The following is a 6,459-nucleotide window of genomic DNA, read 5'->3' as shown; positions in this document are numbered from 1 at the left end:
GGCTCTCAGGGTGCTGCTGCCACCACCACCAGCCCTGATGAAAGCAATCTGTTTAGATGAATGTTGATGTTTCTGGAGAAAGTAGCAAAGCCTCATTTATTTTACAGCATTACCACCAAAGTTGAGGCTGCCATCAGCATCAATAACAACTTATATTTATATCGTGCCTTCAACGTAGAGGAACGTCTCAAAGTGCTTCACAGAAGTGTGATCAGACAAGAATGGACACTGAGCCAAAGATGGAAAGTGGTGAGTAAAAGCTTGGCCAAAGAGCTAGGTTTTAAGGAAGAACTAAAGGACACGAGGGAGGTGGAGAAGCAAGGGGGGTTAGGAAGGGAGCTGAAGGCATAGCTGCCAATCATTAAGGAGAAGCTGTTTAGCACAGGCCCTTATCTGGAGCCAACCCTTGCCCATCTTTGGTCCCTCTATGTCCTTTGGCCCCAGGGTTTGAAGGGCTTCCTGACATAAGGGTGGTGCAAAAACGGGTAGGTGTTCTCTTGTGCAGGCTGTTTTTTCCTTCACGCAGAGTATAAGTGAGAGCTTGCAGTTATCTTGATGATATGCAGTGATATAAGCCGCTGGGTTAAGAACACGTACATGCATCGTGCAAGTACATTAGATGGGACAATTACTTTGGCCTAAATGCACGTAAGGATGTGAAAACACTTCCAGTCAAAGGCTGGTGGTGCTAATTGCACACTGTACATAATGGGCATTCATGATAAGCATAGAATTTAAGACATTGTGAAGAGCTAATTGTAAGTATCATTGGTGCTTAGTCTACTGAATTAATAAAAGAGCAACAGCATGTTCGCTTATCTTGGCTGACCTGGTAAGATCATCAAATTTCTTCATATATTGTCTCCAGGTACAGTAGCATAGTGGTTATATTACTGGACCGATAATCCTGGTAGGCCTGGACTAATAATCCAGTCATGAGTTCAAATCCCACCACAGCAGCTGGGGAATTTAAATTCAATTAATTAAATAAAATCGGGATTAAAAAGCTAGTGGTAATGGTGGCCGTGAAACTATCGGATTGTCATAAAAGCTCATCTGGTTCACTAATGCCCTTTAGGGAAGGAAACCTGCTGTCCTTACCTGTTCTGGCCTTTATGTGACTCTCGACCCACAGCAATGTGGTTAATTCTAAATGGCCGAGCAGGCCACTCAGTTGTAAAATCTCGCTACTGCACGGATTGCAGCGGTTCAAGAAGGTGGCTCACCACCACCTTCTCGAGAGCAATTAGGGATGGGCAATAAATGCTGGCCTTGCCAGCTACGCCCACATCCCATTAACGAATAAAAAAAAGGTACATTGGAAGGTTGTTTATGGAATTGATATTGGTCATCACTTCCTGCCATTCTGGTTGGGCAGCTTGCCTGAAGGGAATCTGTAGCACTGCAACCTGAGGAGAGCTCTTTCTTGTGCCTCACTTCGTTCATTGGAGAATCAGGGCCTGCTGAACTGATTGCAGACATGTTTCCAAGATTGTGGGTTCAAGCCCCACACCAAAACACGAGCACATAATCTAGGCTGACAATTCAGTGCACTACTGAGGAAATGCTGCATTGTCAGAGATGCTGGCCTTCGCATATTTTTTTTATTCGTTCATGGGATGTGGGCGTCGCTGGCAAAGCCAGCATTTATTGCCCATCCATAATTGCCCTTGAGAAGGTGATGGTGAGCTGCCTTCTTGAACCGCTGCAGTCTGTGTGGTGAAGGTTCTCCCACAGCGCTGTTATATAGGGAGTTCAAGGGTTTTGACCCAGCGACGATGAAGGAAGGGCAATATATTTCCAAGTCGGGATGGTGTGTGACTTGGAGGGGGAACGTGCAGGTGGTGTTGTTCCCATGTGCCTGCTGCCCTTGTCCTTCTAGGTGATAGAGGTCACGGGTTTGGAAGGGGCTGTCGAAGAAGCCTTGGCGAGTTGCTGCAGTGCATCCTGTAGATGGTACACACTGCAGCCACGGTGCGCCAGTGATGAAGGGAGTGAATGTTTAGGGTAGTGGATGGGGTACCAATCAAGCGGGCTGCTTTGTCCTGGATGCTGTCGAGCTTCTTGAGTGTTGTTGAAGCTGCACTCATCCAGGCAAGTGGAGAGTATTCCATCACACTCCTGACTTGTGCCTTGTAGATGGTGGAAAGGCTTTGGGGAGTCAGGAGGTGAGTCACTTGCCACAGAATACCCAGCCTCTGACCTGCTCCTGTAGCCACAGTATTTATGTGGTTGGTCCAGTTAAGTTTCTGGTCAATGGTGACCCTCAGGATGTTGATGGTGGGGGATTCGGCGATGGTAATGCCATTGAATGTCAAGGGGAGGTGGTTAGACTCTCTCTTGTTGGAGATGGTCATTACCTGACACTTGTCTGGCGTGAATGTTACTTGCCACTTATCAGCCCAAGCCTGGATGTTGTCCAGGCCTTGCTGCACCATGGCACGGGCTGCTTCATTATCTGAGCGGTTGCGAATGGAACTGAACACTGCAATCATCAGCGAACATCCCCATTTCTGTCCTTATGATGGAGGGAAGGTCATTGATGAAGCAACTGAAGATGGATGGGCCAAGGACACTGCCCTGAGGAATTCCTGCAACAATGTTCTGGGGCTGAGATGATTGGCCTCCAACAACCACTACCATCTTCCTTTGTGCTAGGTATGACTCCAGCCACTGGAGAGTTTTCCCCGATTCTCATTGACTTCAATTTTACTAGGGCTCCTTGGTGCCACACTCAGTCAAATGCTGCCTTGATGTCAAGGGCAGTCACTCTCCTGACCTCTGAAATTCAGCTCTTTTGTCCATGTTTGGACCAAGGTTGTAAGGACGTCTGGAGCCGAGTGGTCCTGGCGGACCCCAAACTGAGCATTGGTGAGCAGGTTATTGGGTAAGCAAGTGCCGCTTGATAGCACTATCAACGACACCTTCCATCACTTTGCTGATGGGGTGGTAATTGGCCGGATTGGATTTGTCCTCCTTTTTGTGGACAGGACATACCTGAGCAATTGTCCACAATTTTCTCGGTGGAAAATTTACAGGGCTATGGGGAAAGAGCAGGGGAGTGGGACTAATTGGCTAGCTCTTTCAAATAGCCGGCACAAGCACGGTGGGCTGAATGGCCTCCTTCTGCTTTATCATTCTATGATCAGCAGTGGCATTATAGCCACCTGGTCTTCAAGCTTTAGTACGGCACCAATCAAGCAAATTGATGCAAATCTTGAAGCACACCTGGGAATGTACAATGAAGTTTACTATGGATACGAAGTGCATTCCTTCAGACACCACTCTTCAGAGGACTTCAGTGTGAGCTGTGGATTACTTAAAAGGATATTTCGCTATTTTTTAACCCCGTTGTTAGAGGTTAGGTTTTTTTATTTTTAGTTTCAAGCTGAGCTGTTTTAATAGTTCAGTGTTTGATGTAGTTTAATTTGTTCCATGACTTAATGGCATGTTCAATAGATTTTATATTGAATCCAATTTAATTAAATTTTTTCTTTGACAATTTGCACAAGCGTCTGCTTTTAAATTGTAAGGAGCTATTTTAATTTAGAGCCATTAATTCTTGATGGCAATAATGGTCAGTTAATGTTTGATTACAATTATAATTAGGTTAGTTTATTTTTGGCGTTCTCTCAGTAAAAATTGCTGTTACCATCTTAATCATAGTATCATAGTAGGTACAGCACAGGAGGAGGCCATTTGGCCCATCATGCCTGTGCCGGCTCTTTGAAAGAGCTATCCAATTAGTCTCATTCCCCCTACTCTTTCCCCAAAGCCCTGTAAATATTTTATCTTCAAAGTATTTATCCAATTCCCTTTTGAAAGTTACTATTGAATCTGCTTCTCCTTTCAAGCAGTGCATTCCAGATCGTTATAACTCGTTGCGTTAAAAAATGTTTTCTCATGTCCCCTCTGGCTCTTTTGCCGATCTCCTTAAATCTGTGTCCTCTGGTTACCTATCCTTCTGCCACTGGAAAGAGTTTCTCCTTATTTACTCTATCAAAACCATTCATAATATTGAACATCTCTATCAAATCTCCCCTTAACCTTCTTTGTTCTAAGGAGAACAACCCCAGCTTCTCCAATCTCTCCACATAACTTAAGTCCTTCATTCCTGGTACCATTCTAGTAAATCTCCTTTGCACCCTCTCCAAAGCCTTGACATCCTTCCTAAAGTGTGGTGCCCAGAATTGAAGACAACAATCCAGCTGAGGCCCAATCAGTGTTTTATAATGGTTAGGCATTACTTCCTTGCTTTTGTACTCTATGTCTCTATTACTAAAGCCCAGGATCCCATATGCTTTTTTAACAGCCTTCTCAACTTATCTTGCCATCTTCAAAGATTTACATGCATCCCCTGGTCTCTGTTCCTGCACCCCCTTTAAAATGTATCACTTCACACTTCTCTGCGTTAAATTTTAACTACCATTTCACCAGTCTATGTCCTTCTGAAGTCTGTTACTATCCTCCACATTGTTTACTACAGTTCCGAGTTTCGTATCATCTGCAAACTTTGAAATTATACCCTCTATGCCCAAGTCCAGGTCATTAATATATATCAAAGAGCAGTGGTCCTACTGATGACCCGTGGAGAACACCACTCTATACTTTCATCCACTCTGAAAAACAACCGTTCACCACCACTCTGCTTTCTATCCCTTAGCCAATTTTATATCCACGCTGTCACTGTCCCTTTAATCCCATGGCCTTTAATTTTGCTAAGAAGTCTATTATGTTGTACTTTATCAAATGCCGTTTGAAAGTCCATATACACATCAACAACCCTACCCTCATAACCCTCTACATTACTTCAAAAGAACTCAATCGAGTTAGTCAAACACTATTTTCTTTTAATAAATCTGTGCTGACTTTCATTTATTAGCCCATACTTTTCCAAGTGCCAATTAATTTTGTCCTGGATTACTATCTCAAAGTTTCCCCACCACCGACGTTAGGCTGACTGGCCTCAAATTGCTGCATTTATCCCCCTCCCATTTTTTGAACAGGGGTATGATATTGCAATCCTCCAGTCCTCTGGCACCACCTCCATATCTAAGGAGGATTAGAAGACCGTGGTCAGAGCCTCCGCAATTTCCGCCCTTACTTCCTTCAGTAACCTAGGATGCATCCCATCTGGACCAGGTGACTTTTCTACTTTGAGTACTGCCAATCTTTTAAATACCTCCTCTATCTATTTTTATCCTATCCAATATCATGACTACCTCCTGCTATACTGCTACAATAGCAGCATCCTCTCGTGAAGACCGATACAAAGTATTCATTTAATTCCTCATCTATGCCCTGTCTCCACAAGATCATCTTTTTTGTCCCTAATCGGTCCTACCCTTCCTTTGACTACCCTTTTACTATTTATATGTTTATAAAAGACTTTTGGGTTCCCTTTTATGTTAGCCATTAATCTATTCTCATACTCTTTGCCCCTCGTTCCCTTTTTTAGATCTCTGTATTCAGCTTGGTTCTCTACTGTATTATGAACCTTACATTCATCATAAGCCTCCTTTTTGTGTTTCATTTTAATCTCTATATCTTTAGTCATCCAAGGAGCTCGAGCTTTGGATGCCCTTCCTTTCCTTCTCATAGGGATGTATCTACTCTGTACCCCAACCAACTCTTCCTTGAAGGACTCCCATTGTTCATTTACTGTTTTGCCTGCCAATTTTTGATTCCAATCCATGTGGGCAAGATCCCTTTTTAACTCACTGAAAGTAACCCTCCTCCAGTTTAGTATTTTGATATTTGTTTGTTCCTTTTCCATCACTGTTCCCCAAATACTCCCCCACTGAAACATGTTCCATCTGCCCGGTTTCATACCCCAGAACTAGATCCAGCACCGTTTCCTTCCTCATTGGGCTGGAATCTCACTGCTCCAGAAAGTTACCGTGTACATATTTCAGGAATTCTTCCCATTCTGCCCTTTACACTGTTACTGTCCCAGTTTATATTGGGATAATTGAGGTCCCCATTATCACCACTCTATAGGTCTTGCATCTTTCTGTAATTTGCTTCTCTATCGTCTTCCCACTATTTGGTGGCTTACAGTATATACTCAGTAGTGTAAAAGCTCCTCTATTGTGCCTTAATTCTAATCAGATTCTGTCTTTGACCCCTCAACTACATCATCCCTTTCCAGTACTATAAAAGTTTCACTGATCAATACTGCCACCCCCTTTCTTTCCTTCCCTAATTACCTTGTAACCAGGAATATTAAGCACCCAATCCTCCCCTTCTTTGAGCCAGGTCTCTGTTATTGCCGCTATATCATAGTCCCATGTGGCGACTTGACTCTGCAGCTCACCAACCTTATTTACTACGCTACATGCATTTACACACATGCACTCCAAACTCATCTTAGTCTGCTTCACATTTGCCCCATCTGATCCCTCCTATTTCTGAACTCTTTACTCGAGGAGAAACAAGAGAACTGGGAAGGACAAATAG

Source organism: Heptranchias perlo, chromosome 2, assembly GCF_035084215.1.
Source record: "Heptranchias perlo isolate sHepPer1 chromosome 2, sHepPer1.hap1, whole genome shotgun sequence".
In the NCBI taxonomy this organism is placed as follows: Eukaryota; Metazoa; Chordata; class Chondrichthyes; order Hexanchiformes; family Hexanchidae; genus Heptranchias; species Heptranchias perlo.
This window is presented reverse-complemented; position numbering follows the sequence as displayed.